General features: G+C 35.8%; 1 protein-coding gene across 3 annotated transcripts in view; it reads right to left on the minus strand.

Annotated features, from left to right (window-relative positions):
* LOC118266449 (proton-coupled amino acid transporter-like protein CG1139) overlaps positions 1-22,520 on the minus strand; it is a 55,549-nt gene that overhangs the window by 30,404 nt on the left and 2,625 nt on the right. Inside the window, exon 1 of one of the 3 annotated variants that reach the window (XM_050707666.1) lies at positions 10,505-10,523. The exons of the other annotated variants lie outside the window; for them this stretch is intronic. The gene's annotated coding sequence lies outside the window, so the exon portion shown is untranslated. Of the gene's footprint in view, positions 1-10,504; positions 10,524-22,520 lie in introns of those variants that run through there. 3 annotated transcript variants of the gene reach the window in all.

Raw genomic sequence — 22,520 nt, forward strand, 5'->3', positions numbered from 1 at the left:
CTGTATGGGCCCCGAGTCTGATGCGGCGGCCAGCTCGGGCGCTACTTACGTCCCAGAGGGTCATGGCCATCCGAATAATCCGTGGATATCGTACGATCTCCGGGGAAGCGGCGAACCTCCTTGCCGGATTGCCACCATGGGATCTGGAGGCAAAGGTGCTTGCGCGCGTCTTTAGTTTGCACGCCGACGCGCGTCGCCGGGGCGAAACTCCGCTGCCGCGCCAGATTAGTGCGTGGCGGGACGAGCTTCGGCGTGATCTCATGGTGGAATGGCAGCAACGACTGTCGCAACCGAGGGCTGGGCTCGCTGTCATTGCAGCGGTAAGTCCCCTCTTTGAGGAGTGGCTAGAGAGGCGCCACGGCGTCCTCACCTACCGCCTGACGCAGGTGCTTACCGGACATGGAAGTTTTGGTAGGTTCCTGTTTCTGATTGGGCGGGAGGAAACGCCCGGGTGTCATCACTGTGCGGACCGCCCGGAGGATACGGTGGAGCATACGGTGGCGGTGTGCCCTGCATGGGCTGAGCACCGCCGTGTCCTCAGGGATGTGGTCGGCGACGGCGACCTCTCGCGTCCGGCATTGGTTCAGACCATGGTGCGGAGCGAGGGGGACTGGGATGCCGTCTCCTCCTTCTGCGAAGCAGTCATGCTAGCTAAGGAGGAGGCGGGGCGCGTGAGAGAACGAAACTCTTCACGCCCCAGACGTCGCGAGAGACACTCCGGGCGTCGGGGATCGCGAGACGATCTCCGGCCACCGTAAGTGCGGGCCTGCGGACGGTGAGCAAGGGTAGCTCGCCGCCCGACCAGAACCAGACCCGTGCGTGCGGCGCGTCGCGTTCCGCGCGCGCCTCAAAGAGCCATCAGACCACCACAGATGGGGCCCAATAGGGCTGATGCTTAATCCGGAGCTGCGGACTACCTAGCGGGTTTACCGGGGCTCCGGCTTGACAAGCAGGAGAAGGAACGGGGTGGTTTTTAGTCAGTAAGAGTCTGACACTCCCTCTCGCTTTGCCCTGGCGAGAGAAGTCATTGGATGATTTTCCCCCTGAAAAAAAAAAAAAAAAAAAGCGCCGAATGTTTGTTTTTCTCTGTACTTTATCTAACGCACATCACAAAAATATGTACATTCCACGTCATGGATGTTATACAGCATCTTTGTTATCTTATATTTCGTCAAAACATATCGCTAACTGCCCTAGTGTAATAAGGAAAAAGTATTGAAATTGTATAACAATCTGCAAAATTTTCCTTTGAAAATAAATATTGAGAGATTTTTTAAACAACGATTGATTTGGTTCATATTATTCATAAATATTAATGAAACACAAAACAATTACCATTTTCTTTCGGAAACCAATACTTTTCTTTATTTTATACGTAGAAATAACGTATTTTCTCCCACTCCTAAACTTTGATTCGTTTTATTTAAGTATTGTTATCTTATATCTTCTATATCTATACTTATAATAAATCTGTAGAGAGGTCAATTCTGTACATGAAATATATTTCCAAAATAACTATCAGCGGGTGATTAGTAATTGATACTGACGCCAAAAATGCAATCAGAAAAATTTTTGTCTGTCTGTCTGTCTGTCTGTCTGTCTGTCTGTCTGTCTGTATGTTCTTTATAGAAACAAAAACTACTCGACAGATTTCAACGAAACTTGGTACAATTGTTCTTCATACTCCTGGGCAGGTTATAGTATACTTTTCATCACGCTACGATTAATAGGAGCAGAGCAGTGAAGGGAAATGTTGGGAAAACCGGAGAACTTACTCCATTTTTGAAGCTTCCGTCGCGTGTGCAGCCTTAATGGTTAAAGCTACACAGAAATCATGTATGACGGAAATGTTCTCCTTAAAATTATTTAAAAAATATTCCACGACAGCAAATGTCTATATTTTATGGTTGACTCACAATAACACGTATAACTCCCGATAGCTTAGCAGTTCGAAGCTTTCTGATTATATTTGTCTACCTATTCTTTCGTTTATGACACTCATTCATCCCTAATTAAAAAATGTTAACATTATTACCTATCAAATAAAAAAAAAAATCATAGAAATCGGTACAGAAACACCAAATATATACATGAATTACGCTTAGTTTCTATTAAGTAGGTAAAGGCGTAGGTACTTTTATTAATTATTATAGATCGATACTAAACCGGAATATGTGATTAATTTTTTTTTGTCTTTCTGTCTATCTCTATGTTCAGGCATCACGTGAAAACTAACGGTTCGATTTCGATGAAACTTGATATAATTATACCTTATTATAAAGCATAAAATAAGATACTTTATATCCTGGAAAAATATGTAGAAAAAAAACCTTAATTTTTCACTTTTATACTACAGAACGCAAGCTTAACAGCAGTAGAGGGATATCCTTAATTATTATGGGCCTAGCCGTATTTGGCTCCAATAGATATTTATAAGATGTCATTGTTAGAGTTACTCAAAATGGAGAAATAAAACATCCATGCGAAAACCGACATCCACGCGGACGGAGTCGCGGGCGGAAGCTAGTGACAGAATAAAAAAATACGTATCCAATATTTTTTCATTACCTACCTGACGGACTCAGTAGATTTTTACTTTTTCACTATCTAATTGACTAACAAAATAGATTTTTAATTTCCATACCCCGTCATCATCCCTGTTCCTCCATGCTATTACTAAGAATCATTCTCAGTCAAAAGACTAATAATTTAATTTACTATTGCTTGCATATTCAACCATATAAGTACCGGCAACATTCAAAGTTGTTTTCAATAGAATTTCTTAAAATAGATTTTTTCATACAAGTAGCACCTCTACAGTCAATATTTATAACAGAAGCCATCGATACATATGTAACTAGTCAGTACATAATATATTACTATGTACATACTCAATATACAAGGTGTAACAAAAAAGAGGTATACATATCAACTGCACGGTTTCTAGATAACATAACAAACGATACGGAAAGGGTTTTTTGAACTCAATGGATGGAATGGAATATTTCCAATACCGCCGCCGTGCGAATCAAAATTAGGTAGACAGGTACTAAGCGATCATCTGATCGCTTAGTACCAGAACTTATTAACAGAATAAATGTTTTGTAATATTAACGAATAACCCTTGTAGTGTTGTGACACGTTTGTGTGATTTAAAATCAAGAACCATGCGACACCAAGTATTTGGTACCAATATTTTTAACGTATTTTAAGCTGAAACTTTGACAACCTGTATTCTTCGATACTTCTTGATGTATATATAGGTATTTTCTTACACCCTGTATATATGGACATTGGACATGTTATGGTTACTCTAATGATTAGGACGAGCTTGTTAAGTTACGACACGTAGTTAAAAAATCAATTATCAGTAAATGATTCATAGAACTACGTTTGTATAGGTTTTTTTATGGAATAAGCCGGTAAACGAGCAGGTGGGTCACCTGTTGGCAAGGAAACGCCACCGCCCATGGACACTTGAAACACATGAGACGTTACAAGTGCGTGGCCGGCCTTTTGGGGGTTAGAATTTAAGGGTTGTTGGGGAATTGTGAAGATTTGGGGGGGGGAGTAATTGGGTTTTCGGCCAATAGACTGAGTTAGCGTGATAATATTCAGTAAAGTACGTTTAAAAAAATCGACTTCTATAACCAACACTTTTCAGACAACCGCATCAAAATCGGTTCGGCCTATCGTGAGGTTATCGCGCACGAACATACATACATACAAATTATATAAATGAAGGCCAAGCAGAGACCCTCCTTCTTTATTCAAGTCAAAGAATATCCCAGTGAATATACAGGTAGGTAATTCTCAAGTTCTTTATATTGCATTGCTTAAAATATTATTGCACTTCTTATAATAATGTAGGTGTAACAATCCAGAACAAACAAGTAAAATAACTACACAATCTGAAGGCAATGCAAATTGTGTGCAAAATTTATGAGACGTAACTACCCACAGCGGCCAACGTGTCCACAGATAGACAGACAAAAGGAAATCAAGGCGTATCGCACAACACTGAGTTGCGTGCGCGCAGATTAATAGCTCCGCATATCAGATCAGTCCCTGAATAAAAGATGAGACTTTCATTACTCAATTGTAAAGCGTAAAGATATAACAGTTATACAAAAGGGGTAATCTTACCATCAACATAGGACTAGTAGAATGTCGGTCCACTATCATCCCTACAGAGTGGACTGCCCTTGGGTGCGAATGAAACGATTCGAATCAATCAATCAACGTTCCTAATCCGTGCAGCCAGGGAATGGAACAATCTGCCGGCTTCTATCTTTTGAGAAATACAACCCGGGTCTTTTCAAGGAGTGAATATGTACTTTCTAAGTCTGTGTGCTCCATCTTCGGTCACATCTTCGCTTTGCCGTTCTGGCATTAACTGCCACACTCAGAGTCATTTAATGCTTACTTAAACTATTCTTTAGTAACGATTTTGTATGGAAATCAATTGCTAAGGATTGGGTTAAGTAATCATTAAATTACTCTGAGTGCGCGAGTAAGTGGGTTACAAAAAAAACGCAGATTTATAAACGCTACAAAAAAAAGCGAGACACGCATTAAGAGTAAGACAATGTACCTACGAGGGTCTCTTTGCTACTATCGGCAATTTGTCCGATCTGGGTTTCGATATCGTACCCTATAATAGGAATGATGACGGGGTATGAAAATTAAAAAATCTATTCAGTCCGTCAGTTAGATAATGAAAAAGTATTCATATTTTTTTTATTTTGTCTTATAAGATAACAATATTTATATAAAATGAATCAAAGTTTAGGACCGAGATCAAATACGTAATTTCTACGTACAAAATGTACCTAGATGTGACGTCACGCGATATTTCAAATCTACTGATATCTTTGAAAGTATTTGTTTTCGTAAGAAAATAAAAAATACGTGTCTAATATTTTAAAGTAATCTATAAGACGGACATTAAAAATAAAAATTAATCATCTACCCTATTGGCAACCAACGAGGTAGTCAATTAGTGGCCACCAAAATATTATCAAACTTATGGTTATGTATTACATAATATTTGGTACGTATCAAATTAATTAGAAACTAATGTACTGGATTTTTCCAGACTCTCAATGATTGTTATGTAATAATGTAATGTAATAAATCATTGAAATATACCAAACAATGAATTAAATTTTAATTACTCGAAAAAGATAATTTTCTGTCAAGAATGTGAAGATATAATTATATGTAGGTATTTGTTGTATGCAACGAACTGTAACTGTAATATAAACATAAAAGTTTTGGGTGTTTGTCCATCAATCACACCGAAACTACTGAACGGATATTGATGAAAATAAATTTAGTATACAGACAGGGTATGAGCTGACTTTGGTGATAAGATACTTTTTATTCTACGAGAATGAGAAAACCTTTTTACCCGACTGCCAAGGAAGGGTTATGTTTTTCGCGCGTATCTTGCATGTATGAGCCTAATATTCTTTATTACCTCATTTCTTCGAAACGGCTTGATGGATTTCGACAATCAGGGTATCGTTGGATTCGTCTTAATTACCCAAGTGTTCTTAGATATGTGACGTAAAACAAAAACCAATATGGCGGCCGTGAGGCGCCCTAGATAGGAGTAAAAAAAAAAATTTTTTTTATTTGCTACAATATGGGTATCAAATTAAAGAGCTCATCATGAGGATTCCAAAATGGTATATCACTGACATATAGAAAAAAATACTATGTGCAATTATGTTCTTTATTATCCAAACTAAATACTCGTATAGGTACTACGCGACGCGATTGACTAGCGGTGTCTGAACTTAAAAGTGAAAAGTGATAATAAAAGTACGTCTTAACTAAATTATTTACAATGAATTTATTTATAAATAAAGGACTAGCGACCCGCCCTCGCTTTGCTGAACGTTAAATAAGGAATCTATCTACATAGTCGTTTACCTATAGCCCATGCGACGCGTCAACTGTAAAGACCGTTTTTTGTCTAAAACTAGTAGAAATTTTGAAACAGTGTAAAGAGCAAATTTTATCTTCATTTAATGTAGAAAATTAATAGACTATTTAAAAGGATAAGGATTAATACTATTACGAACAAAAACCCCTCACAATAAAAGATCCAAAAAAAAATATTAAATCCACACGACGAAAATTCTTTTAAAGAATTAGACCGTTTACGAAATTTGTAAATAGTAAATTTTACTGCCCTTAATCCTTCTTCTTTTTCTAATTCCTTTACTCTCTTTGTGTTACGCAATCAATCTAAAATAACTGGATCGACGTGTGTTATTTTTTTATTATCTTGGTATTGGAAGTACTTAGTTCTCTCGTGTCGCGGGTGAAATCTTGAGAAACACATAGCCGTATTATAACTAACTAAAAAGTGTTAAATAAAAATAAATAAATTTAAAAAATTAAAAAACCCGACTGCATAAAAAACACTTTAAATAAAAACTGAAAAGTAAAAAACCCTGTCTATCGAAATAAACTAGACTAAAATCATTCAATATGGGTCCCGACTGTTGCACTCAATTATGTTTCGCATAAGATTATTATTTTTTATGTATTGATTATGAAATTATTTAATTTTGTGGTAATAGCATTGCTATCTACACTTTTAGACTAAGCTTGTTTTTTACTTTTCAGTTTTTATTTAAAGTGTTTTTTATGCAGTCGGGTTTTTTAATTTTTTATCTGCATACATTATAAATTATGTAATAAGTAAAAAAAATATATATTATTAAATTGCTCAAACCGAATCGAATCTGAAGAATATAACTTCTTATTATATGCTTCATTCTTTCATCACTCATACAACGCGGGATTATATTTAATTTTAATTATATTTATTTTGATAACATCAAAAATCCGGTAGTTTTCCGTATTTACTAAACAGTTTGGCATATCTCTCTGCTGATGCAGGTACCAACTACCTATCACAATATGTACGTGTGAACGTAATTTTTATATAAGGTAGATTACTGTTACGCACTTGTAAATACTAAGCAAAAAACTTTCCTCAGTTGTAATCTACATACTTCAGATAAGAATGTAACTTGTTTCTCGTAACTGTGTCAAAGTCAACCACTTTAAATTAATACTCGTACCAATATGTGCATGTGTGCATATGCACCCGAAGGGTAAGGGTAGGTTCATATCTGACGTAAAATACGTCGAGCGTATCATCGCTTGAGTCAAGTGTGGACGGTCGATTGTTTTTCTACATTTGTTATGGTTGGTCTAGTCATTTGACGAGATCTAAGTTCCGGCCACTAGGAGTTGAATATTTAGTTAAAATTAATGATTTTTTTAAACTTAAACTAAAATCATATTTTTGTTTAGATAATATTACGAAACTCTGTGTGCACTACACATGACTGAGTCATACTTTGTCTGGGTCAGAATTTATGAATTATTTGAAATCACGACAAGCGACAAAGTTGGTCTAGGTTGCAATCTGTTGCAAGCTACTATGTCTCTTTTTATTGCTTTGCTCACGATTAATGTAATTGTCTGCACTTCCACCACGGGGCTTGTACTCGAATATAAAATATTATTTATTAGCCAATACCAGGAGCGTAGATAGCGCCGTCACAAATCGCGTAAGCAAAAATTAAAAACCTCATTATTAGTCTCGTTAGTAGCTGATTTAAGAAGGAGTAACATAGGGTACTTTTACTTAGTCCGTAATCCACGTGAGCGAAGCCATGGCCATCATCTACTATATACAAATTATATATGTATAAATGCGTAGGTACATATTATACGGTATTATTTAACTATGTACTGTATTTTGTAACAGTCATCGAGTGACTAACGCCACTTGACCACCAAGGCAGTGAAACAATGACAAGCATCGCCTCAATCGGTACACATGTCTCTATTCCCTATTATCTCGTAATCCTCGTCCTTATCAGAAGATATCACGGTACAGTTTTCCTTGCACGTTACCTAGTAAGAAAATATTTTGACAGAATCTGGTTCCTCTCGAACCAATCATAATGTTTGTCTCTGTTATCGTGTCCGTCAATTTGTTTGCGTCTGTCCAGCGTAATATCGTATTTGATAAGATCATTGAAACGAGACAACTGACTAGGCCAGTCCTCTTATTCATCACCATGCGTTTGCAAAATTTCACAGCTTACTCACGTTTTGACGTGATATCTCGACTCGACTAGTTTCAGTCACAATATTCTCAGTCTTACTGTGAGCCCCTAGCATGGCCTGTAATTGGTAGAGCTAAGCTGTTAAGCAGTTGAAAGTAAGTTCTTCTTCTTTATGACCTCAGAGTTACGAGCAGAATTTTGTGGCTGACACTAGTCGAAGGCTTCGTATCTCTAGTATGGCTTGTAACTAATAGAGCTATCATGTTAAAGCAATTAACGGTAATTAATTATAAGCAATTTAAAATGTCCCACAAAAGTTATAATTACAGTAACACAAAACTAGTATTATGATTTTTCTAGAAGCTAACCAACATTTTTAATTATTGTATTGAATACAAAAAAGCTAATCTAAAATCATTACGAAATGACGTGTAGAACAACAATCCTCTTAAAAATGCAACGATGAATATAAATACGTTGTTTACGCATTGAACTTGATATTGAGACAAGCATCTGCCTTTATTATTTGGAAAACATAATATAAATAATGTGTTTTTAGGTACTTGAATTCTTGTACAGATTTCGCGATGGTCGCACGGCTATTGTCGTGTGGATGACGCTAAGAGTCATTGTACTGCAGACGATCGGTCATCTAAAATCAGGTCACTATCAAAGTGAGGTCACTATCACAAGTTGTGCATAGAATCAAGGCTAAACAACTTAGGCTAACGAGTTTTGATATTTGTGTTAAGTATCATTCTATGACGTCAATGACTAAAGACCTTATTTTAAATATTGTAAATAGCCAAGTTTTTGGCTGGCTCATTCTTTTGGCGGAGGAGGGAATCATCTGATAATTTGTCCCGCTTTGGGTAAGGCAAGAGAGTGTCAGACTCTTACTGAAAAAAACGATCCCGTTTCTGATCCTGCTCTGAGCCGGAGCCCCGGTAACCCGTTAGTTTGTCCGCAACTCCGGATCATCAACTGGGCGTTATTGTAAGATTTCTGAGTGATCCTGGAAAACTCATTATGATCCTGATCTTATCAAATACGACAATCTTTAACAAAATGCTGAATATTTAAACATTACATTATACTAATGCGTAAATCTTTCATGCAATGTCAATAATGAATATCCTTTAATGATACTGTATTCAGTGTTATTGACCAGTGCCACACAAGTCAATTGCTTCGCAGTTTATAACAAATACTGTTGACATTACTCTTTAGTGTTAGGAAGTGGACAATTTAGCTATCAAAGCAGGCAAACGAGATTATAATGATATATCTTCATTATGTTCATACATTTTTTATATATTTCCGCGCACACGCTTGTACAGTAAGCAGACACGCGCGGCTGATGGCCTTCTGAGGCTGCGTACCATGAGGAAAAGTGACAAAATTCCCACCACGTAGTCATCAGTCACTATATTTGCTTTAACCAAACTGCCTTAGAACTTGGTAACCTATTTGTTTGTTTGATTATTATAACTACAACTATACACTAGTATTAGAACTCTAAACGGGATATTGATGATCACGGATGAACTCAGTTCATGATCATGGCGCTTGCAACAGTGCCGAAATATCGGAAATTCATACTAATAGAAATAAAACATGGTAAATATCCCGTTTCGAGTTCTAATACGAGTGTTAGTGACCATGTCAGTTTAAAAACTTATATTACAACTATTCATTTAAAAATGCATTCGAATGAAACACGTTTAAGTATTAGCAAAGTACCAATCAATACTGTAAAAAAAAAATTAAATTGTCGCGATCTAACACCTAATATTCACGGATCCCTCAAAACTCGAACACCAATCGCACTTAACTAAACTAACACTTGTACAATAGTAAGTGCAATAAAAAGCGTATAATGTCTTTTTAATTGGATCATTGTTTTTTATTTAAAAAAGCAAAATACTTTTTGTAGATGTTATAGTTAGTCATTAGTCATCCATTTATTTACTTGCAGCTACTGTAAAATCACCAGTTATTATACGACATTGAAACTTTATTTACTTACTTTTAGATTTATTATTAATTAGAGTATTACCATAAACGGGTTCCAATACTATGCCCTTGTGAGGCAAAGACGTTGAAGGAGTACACCGACCTATGTGAGGACACTTCTACTTTAATCTATTTATTGTTAACTTGATCAGATCATGAGCCAGTTCATTCCTGATCATGGCGCTTGCAACAATGCCGAAATATCGGAAACTCATAGACAGAAATAAACATGGTAAATATCCCGTCTTAAGTTCCAACGTTAGTGTTAGTGACCATGTCAGTTTAAAAACTTATGTCACCCAAATACATTAAAAACGCAACGCCATTTAAAAATTACTTACTAAAAACTAGTAGCCAGGAATATTAAATAAAAGCAACGAACTTACACTACTACATTACTTGATTCTCAACTGTCGGCTATCACTTAAACCTCAAGTTTTAAGTACAAAAATATCGATTTTAATTACACTAAGAAAACTGTCATGACCGATCCGATGGCCAATGGTAACTAACAGCCAAATAATGAATGATGCGATCCCACGACACAATGAACAATTAAATTGATAATTATACTTTTAATATCGGTGAAGGTTTACTGCTTTTAATTTATGAATAGCGTCAGGTGGACAAGACACTGCGTCACTGTGGATAAAATATAGCAGATTCATTTATTGGATTCTTTCAGCCGAAAGGAAGATTATTTTTGTTTGTTACATTTATAGGTACGCATTAAAGATGGTCGATAGTCCGGATAAATACGTGGATAAATATGCAATATACATAAATATGCAATATGCATATTTATCCACTTATTAATACTAAAAATAGCTTAATTAAGGGAGAAATATTATCCAATGACTTCTCCCGCCTTGAGTGAAGCGAGAGGGAGTGTCAGACTCTTACTGACTAAAAACACTCCGTTCCTACTCCCGCTTTTCGAGCTGGAGCCCCTGTAAACCCAGTAAGTAGTCCGCAGCTCCGGATAATATCTTCATGAAATATTGCATTACTTATATTTAGTCAGGATTGTGAAGGAGGACATCACGTTATCTACCTTCCTTGGGAAATTCTTACGGACAAAACCATGGGTAAAATATGGTTATAAACTTATAATTAATAAAAGCGTGTAATTTTCTCTCTTCCGGGAAATATTGTAGTAGATAAATATAAGAGATAAACCTGGAAAATCTCAGATTCGATAATGTATGAGTAAAATTTCCACGATCAACAATCTTCTGACCTGATGACTATGTTGCTGATTAGATTTGATTTAAATTTGACAGCTTTGAAGACATTTATCATTATCTGATCCAGATTGGATTATTTGTTTTTTTACAATAACTGATTTATCGTTCGATACCCTATAGTAGTGTACCCTTGGAACATAACACAAAATATTCGGTACCTACAGCAGCTTGAAAGAAAAGAAACGTATTTATTCGGTACTAAGCACGAAACGAAGTTAGAAATAAACAACAATTAACAAAAACAGCAGTACAGAAGGAGTCGGGTACAACTTTGTTCCAAATAACCTTTATAAAAGTCTTTGACGGGTTGGTTCAAGATGAAACAGTTAACTACTCGACCAATCCTATCAAAGTTTTCATTAAATAGATTTTACTACTGTCGTATAACTCCCAGACCCCGATCTACATCTAATAAATCATCGTAAATATGATTTTGCAGTTTTTTTTTTAATTTGGTGAAGGAATAAAAACGGCCCTAATATGGATCCCTGAAGCACCCCCGTTTACTTCCGATGCCAGATTGGGTACATCAGCACCGTGAACTTTAACCAGTTTTTGAACTTGATTTCACTTTATTCCCATATTCCCTGAACATCCTCCACTCTTTGTGGGCTAGTCTAGTCTAGTAGGCTAGTGTATAATTCGAAATACAAAAAAAAAGTAGTTTCAATTTTACAATTGCTACAATGAGTTCCATCATACCTTAGCACTTAAAAGAATTATGAAAAAAAATACCGGAACAAACTCAATACGGTATACTTATTTATCTGCTATCATCCAGTTCAACTTGACAAGATGATCCTCGCTGGCGATACGACGAACATTAAAACCAGACATAAGATTTGACTAGCTGTAAGTACGCACTTACATTGAACACTGATAGCCAGTGGGAAAGGATTACCATTCAAGGAGCATATTAGATAAACCAAATTTTTCTTGCATCATATTTTGAAACTCCCCAATAAATTGGTGCTAATACCAGGGTAATAAGGTACATACTATATTTAAATGTATGTTTACTAATGTTCTTAATACATTTTACAAGCTTCGATGTTTGTAAATGTAATTATTATAGGCAGTAAACATGTCATCCGTCCTGGAATTGTACGGAGCTCTCGTCTTTGCCATATTTCTGTATACTCTCTTCTTTTAAATTATTTTCCTAGATAATCCTGTAAGTAGTATTGCTAACAATACTATTTACAGGATTATTGCTAACAGTACTATTTACAGGATTATCTGGGTGGTGGTTTTCCACGCATGTGCTATGTAGTTATGCTTCGAAGATGTTATAAGTAACCTGTGAAACTATGTGACCGTTTCCACTGATACTAAGCTATGTAAGGAAACTACTATGTACTCGAGCTGTGCAAGGAATATCCGCAGCTCGAGTATTATACGATGTATGAATAATAGTAGGGAAGGCATCTGTAGCACGCATCTTTCCATATAAAAACCTAGCAGAGTCTATTTCCACCAGTGCTAAGCTATGTGTACTAATGAATATAATTGGTGACTGCCAAACGCATCCACTGCATCGTAGCATAGCACATCTCTGGCGGAAAAGCACCTAAAGGGTTGTTAACCTTATATTAAAATGCGTCTTACGGTTACTGTAAATACGATGTAATGATAAGTGCTGACATATCTGGAAAGTAAATCTGACTGAATATTTCAATGAGTGCACAATGGAATTTCCACAACAATTGAATGTAACGTTTTACTAAAAGGATAATGCTCCTGAAAGCAGCTTTGTTTTCTTATTTCTTACTTATTCTCTCCAATACATATGTACAATTGTACATATAAGATAATACATACATATAATAAGAATACAGAATTATGTAATCCTTTTTAGCATAGTACGCTCACCTCCAGTGATCCAGGCGTGTAATTAAATATATGTATAACATTACTAACGGTCAGTATTCTAAACTGAAGAAAATAGACTCAAGATTATTGAAATATATTAAATGCTTTGACATTTTAAGAAGTAAATTAATAAACTTGGTATGACTAGCCCCGTGGTTCTTTATTTGTAAATATAAATGTAATAAATATAAGACTAATTCTAAAACTCAAATTCATTCATCATTAATATACCTATCAGTCATTGTTATACGCGAGCGAAGTCGTAATAATAAAAACTACATTAACATCTTTACAAATTAAAAGATAGGAAAATAAACAAAGTCTAATTTAAAGTTTGGAAAAAAATGGCCTCATCGAAGTCGTTAAAAAAAACAATTGTGTTTGCGTGCGTTTGCGTCCTCAATTTCAGAGTTTCTTATTAGAGTCAACGTCACGCCTTTTATCCCCGAAGGGGTTGGCAGAGTCGCATATTACGGCATGTAATGCCGCTATACAATGTACACCCACGTTTCATCATTTGTTTAGAAGTCCCATGTAATAGTGAGAGTCTTCTTAGAGTCCTACCTTTTATTCAAAGTGCAATTTTGTAACCTATTTTTAGATAATGAATATCAATTTTATTTATTTGACGATTAGGTCATTCCAGAAACTAGTATCTGACTCCCGTCTAGGTGATAAACGATAGCAATGTGCGATATGACTGTAGACGCAGCCCACGTGCCACCTCCCACCGTCCGCCTGATTAAATAATGCATTAAGTAGGAACAAGGTGTATGTCCGTCTCATCTCGGACACATCTCTAAAACTAGCGGTTTGTTGAGACCTTGGCAAAGTAAATTATTTTTGCTCTGACCGTGTGAATGACTGCGGTACACGTTTTCAAATCATATTTCTTTATTATGAAAACTATATATTTTACATAATATAACATAATTGTTTTTAAAAATATTAAATGGATATGGAACGAAAATCTAATATATTTTCAAAGACACTTTATAATAACTCGAACTAATCTACATGTGTAAATATGTCTTCTTTTTTTAACTCCATTAAGTAGTAGATAATCTATGTACAAGTGAAAATAATTTAAGCAGTTAAGACTAAAAACAAGTCTTAACTGCATTGAGTACCATTAGTTTTAACCACGTTTTATCATGAAATAAGTAATATGCAAGTAAAAAACATTACCTTTGATATAAATAAATACATACATAAAAATTATCTTCGAATGTATTCAAGTAAGTAAACGTCTTTGTATTTGACTATTCACTTGAAGGGTCACCAAGTTAGTTGACGGGTCACCTCGACATGGTTTCTGGGAGACCCCATGGAAACACTCAAGTAGCCATGACTATGTCGCAACTCGCAATATCAATCAAATATCTACACCATGTTGTAACACTGTCCAATTTATAAACACAAATACTTTGGTACTACTTAATTTACCATCTTTTTAACCGACTTCCTTACTTGTTTTATTTTAGGAGTATTATATGGTAGTTCTAGCACCAATATTAATATGCATAGCCTATTTTAAAGGTCTATAGCATAGTTGATCGGGCTAACACAGGGGCGGATTGAACCTAGAGAGCGCCCTAAGCAAGCACTTCGTAAGCGCCCCTAATTTCTTTCGGCGCAACCGCTACTCTATGGCCAGTTGACGTCTCGCTGCGCCCCTCTCTAGCCTGGCGCCCTAGGAAATAGCCAAGTTCGACTTGGGAATAATTACGGCTCGAGGCTTGTTAGCTTACAACCACCAATCCAGCAGAAACCTGACCCTTGTATCAACTGCGCTGTAGGCTTTGTCCATTGATTCAAATTGTGCAAGTTTGATTTCCGAACGAGTCTAATATTTCGTCGCTGGTAATGATGTAGAATAGCCGCGTGACTTTATCTTCTCAAAATGATTTAACTGCTTAATAATTAAAGAATAACCGTAATCATATAACCAACTTAGCAACCATATTGCAATTATAAATTAAAGAGGTTGGTAAAGAACATGTAAGTAGGTACATTTTAATTGAAATAAATGATTTTGTTAACAGTTTGTTCATGTAAGCTAAATATTTTCCTCAATAACAATGAAATAGGTACATCTGGTACCTTTATTAAACTGAACTATTGTCAATTGGTACCTAAGTTTTGTTCTACGATTTCCCCCTAAGTGGGTAAACCGCGCGATGCAAATGATTATATTATTATATTTTTCTTACTTTCCTCTTACGTAAATCGGTCATTCTCCGGTTTGACGTTTCTAATTAAAGTCACCATTTGTACCATCTCTGAAATGGCTGCACCGATTTTGACGGGACTATATGTATTGGCCGGTAGCGTATGTCGAAGAAGTATTATGATTAGGGATAACTTTCAAACATAAGTTAAAAGTAGTTAGTAATAAATAAGGTATTAAACTTAATTAAAAAATAAAGAATAGCAACCGCCAAATGAAATTACCCATCAGTGGAGCTAAATGCTTCTTCCAAATGATAGATTCGTATAGTCATCGCACGAATACAAGTTTATATAGGGACGTTACATTAAAAAAATACATACACGTATTTAAATAAGTAGATCCTAAAACCTACAAGAAGATCGATAGTATTTATTTCCTAAGTATTCATAAGTCATTGATTTGACAAAATATGGTTGAGTTTATGGAGAGCGTGTGAATCCTACCCCTTACCCAATCCCTAACTTTAGAATCCTTAATCCAAAAAAGATCACGACCACAGCGCACCCAAATAACGACCAGTCTCAATAAAAGCAATCTGTCATGCCTATGTCCACTTGAAGATATAATTTTGACGCACTTCATATTAAGCTTGAATAAAGTGCTTTTATCTAGAATACCATAATCCTGGTAATCCACGGATAAATGAGGAGTATTTGTCTTGAAATTGTCAACTCATTGTACACCCAAACTTTGTGTTGTAGACTGAAGTAGTACGCGTGACGCATCGGAGACGGCGCTAGTGCTGTTTCTTATATACATGTTTATATGTTTATATTTTTATTTCAAAGTCATTAACAGGTACAGGTAAGTACGCAGTATAGTTATTGTCTTAACTCAATGCCATTTAACTTTTTTTAAACTTGAAAGTATCTGATCAACCTAATCTAATCCACCAATTTCATTAATTGATTTTCCGACTTTATATCAATACGCAATTTATTTTTTGTGGGAATTATCATCCAATCTATTCTCCTTCCTATCCTTCTTGGGCGAGGCGAGAGGGAGCGTCAGACTCTTACTGACTTAAAACCACCCCGTTCCTACAGCTAAGTTCTAGTTTAGCTCTACAGTTCCGTAGCTTTTCAAGCCGGAGCCCCGGCAAACCCGCAATGTTAAAATTTAGTAACAAAATTTGCTGGCGGCGATCGAACTCCAACAATCGCACATCCTAAACACAATTGTTTACATAGGGTACGACTTATCAATACAAGTTCGTTCTATTTACCTATATCTTGCAAAACTTAATGGAAGTGCGTTATTACAATTGTTTTATAATATGTATTTATTAAAACGACCTCAGATTTCTAGGCCAACATCATTAATGTTGGTATTGACACTAACCTAAGCAATATATTGCAATCATCTTCCAATAGTACTTTGTCCTTCATCAAATTGCATATCACTTGACAACACCTATAAACATATTCAACCTTCAAAAAGAGTAAAACAACAAGACACTTGATCTCCTGTTTACCCCTGTTTAGTTTGATCTATCATTAGATTCTTTTATATAAGACCTTGTCCCACATTAGGATTTTCTGCTGTGTCGTGAGTGCATTTTGCATACAAGATCACATACACATCACACCCATACCCGAAAAAATAATTGGTGGATCACACAAAAAGTTACGCCGTGTGAGAATCAAAAACCGCAACACGTTGCATGGCAGTCGGTTGCCTAACCATAGCGCTAAAATTGTAACTCCCCAATCTCCAGAAAATGACATATAAAAAACTCTAATGTTTTGGTTACCATTATGACTTGAGATTTGTACAGGGTCACCATCATCATGGACTGTTTATTTATATTCAACTCTTGTAGCGTCATCAAAATAATTTCGGCTTTTGTTGGCAGTATTAGTTTTTATATAATTGAGTTACCCGTGTTTTTTAGTTAATTTACCATGTCTCACGTAAATTAACTAAAAACACTATTATTATAAAAAAACACTTTTCTCCAGTTGAATGTGTTACATCTAATCCCTATAGCAGAGGACGAACCTACTGCTATTCTAAAGAAACATTATATGACAGAATTGGACTACTGTTGTACTAAGTGCCTATTGTACCCAGTTATCGTCACTGAACCCTTTTTGACCGATATTGAATGGAAGCAACTGGACAAACGAATGTACAGGGAGTTTATGATTTTATACTGGTGGTACATCGATTGCCTTGTGTCTGACACCAGACTCAAAAGTGTGCACGTTAGCGCCCTACTTTAAGAGAAAAAATCCAAAATCCTTCATAGAAAACAAATTTGGTAGGTAATACCTATACCTATGCTAGTGGTTAAAATACACTAATTTTGTAGCCCCTAGGTAGGTACTACTCAAGACTGCCTCTTTCATCTCTTTAAGGAAAACATTTGAGGAAAACAATACAATGTGACCATGCGTATCAGATGTTTGTACAATGTAATTGTTCCAATTTGTCAGTTCAAAAAAAAGATCCGTCAAACACGGAGTATATGTATAGCTTAAAAATATATATTTTATAAGCATGTAGGTACGTACATACTTAATGTAATTATGCTAAGTGTAACAATACAAAAAGGTGGCAATTGACGTATGCAATATGTACATTACATGTACCCACCGATGTGTACCACATTTTCTCGGTAAAAAAAATAATGGAAATTTATTGACAATCGCCATTATGGAATGATGTTTGTTTATTTACCAAAGTGGCACTACAATGACGATATGTAGTTTAACAGGTACATTATAACGACCGTATAAATCTCGGTCGCTCCTTTGATAGTCAGTGTACGTGGGTTTTAATAAAATTATTTGTTTTTCTGCGTCTGTTACTAATTTTGAGGATGTTTATCTAATGACTTTCATTAAGCGAGAAAGTGTCATTATTACTGACTCTAAAACTGAATCCTGCTGTTCGAGCTCAAAAATTCTACGTAGAACTGCTAATTTAAATTACCGATCCAAAAATTGGGTCGATATCGATTCGTTTTTGAACTAACTTAATCTAAAGATGATCGGTTATTAAAATTGGCAGTAAATAAACTATTTATTTATACATTATGAAATGCGTCCTAAAGTTCGAATCAACATTAGCCTCCTTTATCAAATAATATCCAACACGCCCTTTTATTTTCTATAATTTTTTTACACTATCCATCATTGAACATTTTTAAATAAAAATCGTGTTTTACAAACTGTACCTACTACTAATAAAAATCTATTTCTTTTTTTATGGAATAGGGGCAAACGAGCAGACGGGTCACCTGATGGTAAGCGGTCAGCGCCGCCCATGGGCACCCGCAACACCAGAAAAAATCTTTGACTTTAGAAAAATTACTCAGTAAGTAACCTCAGTCACGGAAAAATGTATGCAACTTCGTACCTAATATTATTTGTTAATCTTTATAAGAAAGAATGCCACATTGATATGAAGTGAGCCGTTCAATCATTCAATCTGAAACTACACGGCAAATAATTTGAGTTCACTATGCGTAACCAAACACACCACATATTTTCAGATGTATATTTATATAACTGAGATGCTACTAACTATTTTATTTGTTTAACTACAAGTCTATATATGTAGAATAAAGCGAACATTTTTATAGTCCTACGTTTATTTTAATTAGGTACTAGGCTACTATAAAATCCTAATAGGGCTGATGCCTGATCCGGAGCTGCGGACTATTTATCTAGCAGGTATACCGGGGCTGCGGCTCGAAAAGCAGGACTAGGAACGGGGTGATTATTAGTCAGTAAGAGTAGTAGCGGGAGAAGTCATTAAATGATCATCCCCCCTCAAAATAAAATGCTGTTATAAGATATTTGGTTAAGTCGTGGATTGGATATATTTTATTATCTTATTTATTTAAAACAGACAAGGCCTTCTTATCTTTTTTCCCGAGAACTTTTACTTCCTAGCTATACAGGTTTCGTAGCGCTGCGTTTACGAATCATAGCAAATGAACATGTATGTTTGTAGCAGAGGCGGATTAAAACTAGAGAGCACCCTAGACAGGCACCTTATAGGCGCCTGTGTTTTGACGCCGCCGTCATTATGGAGGTAGTAGGGACGTGCGTCTCGCGGCGCCCTAATACAACCTGGCGCCCTGGGCACTTTACCTTAGGGGTAATACGACTCTGGTTCGTAGGAACGGGGGATGTAAGCAGTATCGTACCGTTAAAATAAACGGAACATATGTAAAATATATAAATTAACTCAGGTATACAACTTGGTAAGTACTACGTATAGATTATTAGTTCGTGTGTAATTATTTCTGGTGTGCAAAGTCTGTACAGCTGCACTCGAGTAAATAAACTGTACCCTTAGTATGAGTTTGTTATTCGTTTAAACTAATCGAAACGTTCGGTGGTCTGAATGGTTGGTTTATTCAAACCGGCCAATCAGTGAGCCAAACGCGTTCTGGTTTCGATTACTTTTAACGTAAAGCAAACTCGTACTAAGGGTACTGGTACGTACTTAATAAATTTTTTCTCATTTTTTTTAACGTATAAGTCGGTAAACAAGCGGTGGATCGCCTGATGATAAGCCTTTTGCCAATCGCCACCGCCAATTGCACCCAAAACACCAGAGGATTAGGAATTTAAGGGTTGTTGGGGAATTGGTGCATTGACGGGAAGGTAATTAGGTCTCCGGTAACCATACCGGACTACCTAGTTACCACATTCACAGAAGGAAAAACTCAACGCAAGCTTTTGTTTCACGTCGGTTTTCTGTGAGGCCGTAGTATCACTCCGGTCGAGCTGGCCCATTCGTGCCGAAGCATGGCTCTCCCACACTTCACCGTAATTTTCATACGTTATGTAAAATACATTTTCATTTTAAGTTGTAATCGAATTTTGTACAGCGTTAATTAATTTTCTGTGTTTAACTAACCACATTACCTGCATGAGTGACTTCCTAATTGATATTAACTATTCGTTTAGTTATTCATGAAACTACAGAATTCCTTCTATTAGAGTTGTTTGGCATTTTTATCAGTGATAGCTATTTTCCTGGTTTTATTAACGTTTTCTACAACATGTACTTCTCAGTGTTTAGTTGATAATATCTTCGGCTTTATCAAACGCAAATACATAGATTATTTTAATTCCAAATTATTTGTAATGTATACCTAGTTAGTAGTATAGTTTTAATTTTTAAGTTGTAAATATTTTAGTATTAGTTTTTATTTTTATTATTGTGTAGTAATTAAGTTTATGTTTTGTCTTTATATATTAATTTTAGTTCGGTCACCTTCATACAGTTGTAAAGAATACTTTCTATGCTTGGTAAAAAAAATCCAAAGAGTTAGCAGTTCTAAGTACCAGCTTAACTACTTTATAAATATGTATTTCTCTCAATGTTTTAAAGTACTATCTTAAAACTGTAGTAGGTGCATAATAATTACTTACTTAACAGCAATAACCGCGATGCGTCATAGGAAAAAATTGACGGCCAATCGGAAGGAAGCTAGACCAATATAATACGTGCTCTACATACAAACAGATAATAAATATAGATTAGATACCTACCCACACTCACAGCTGACCGACAGCTGTAGCAGAAGGTGTCACAGATAAATCTGACAGTATCTATTCATAAAGGTCATACCTAACTTACGTGTTGATGCTTTAGAATCGTTAAAGATATTAGTTATCTCGGTAAATCATCAAAATCTGTCCAGCAGTTTTGAAGTTAGAAATGGTGTAAATGCTAACTAGATACGGATAGAAAAACATCCACGAGTGAATGATAAGACGAAACAACAGGTGACACGCGCCTGTACCATGACTGTAAGACAAATAGTATCGAGTGTTATGTCCGTTTAAGTGCATGACATTATAATGTTAATGGCTATAAAATTAATGTTAACGAAATACTAGTTTTTTCCAGAATTTGACTTATTCAAGGCCAAGTGCAAATAGCAACCTAGTTCAACTAACCTTTGGCCCGTGGGTTCCAAGTACATACATATATATATCTTTTATATATATATATTTATATAAATACGTATATCTTTTACCAAGTTTTTCTAAAGAGGATGGTTGACATATTAGATTACCGAAGGGCTGGCTACTGGTAGCATTGCCATTCAACGTGGCAATGCTGTCAGTCTTTTAGGCACCCTACCTCACGAAAATCATTAGCAGTTTTTCAATGAGCAGAATTTTCAGTTTTATTTTAGAATAGTTTCATAGTTTTGTTTTACGCAGATTTAATTTATTATTTTGCCGTGTAAATTAAATGATTTCAAATATATGATGAAAAGATATTTTCTTCGTTTTATTGTTCTCAAAAAAATCAAAATTCATCTGTCTGGGTGTCATGACACCCAGACGATTATGTGTGTTGGTTGGGTGCATATGACTTATGATTGGTTAAAATGATAGACCACTCTGCAGTATCAGAGTATATAATGTATAGTCTAAACTAGACACCACCCTCCATTAATGACAAAGTCTATAAGCATAAATAACGGATAAGATTCGCTTAAATTTTCTATCTGTTAAACACGGTTAACATAATAATAGGTAGCTCAAACACATACGAGCGCCCGGCGTTCAAGATTGGTAGGTCAGGACTGGTTAAGCAAATAATATTTCCGATGCATTACTCCAAGGACGATTCAATGCCAAGGGCACGGCCGAAGATGCGTGTGCCCACTCTAATGTATTAATTTAATTCACGAAACTGGTGTCGTCCACAATTTCACGTACCTATGATATTCGTTTGATTTGTTATTTTTTGTTTGTGTAGTACTACGTAAATACAGATATATAATTTTTAATATCATATGTTTGCTACCATACAAATGTACTAAGTTAGTGTATATGCATCACCTACAGGTGCTACAGGGCTACTTGTAGTTTATCTACTTTATTCAACGATTTGTTTATTGATGTAGTGTTTCTAACTCAGATAATTTAAGATGTACGTATCAATTGAAATTCTTTATAATGCACATAACATTATGCAATATACAGGGGACGGACAGACAGCAACCACAAACTGAATTCTTAGCTAAAACAAAAATGTGTTCGTTTCCATGTCTGTAGAAAATTTATT

This window comes from Spodoptera frugiperda, unplaced genomic scaffold (genome assembly GCF_023101765.2).
Source record: "Spodoptera frugiperda isolate SF20-4 unplaced genomic scaffold, AGI-APGP_CSIRO_Sfru_2.0 tig00001243_1, whole genome shotgun sequence".
In the NCBI taxonomy this organism is placed as follows: domain Eukaryota; kingdom Metazoa; phylum Arthropoda; class Insecta; order Lepidoptera; family Noctuidae; genus Spodoptera; species Spodoptera frugiperda.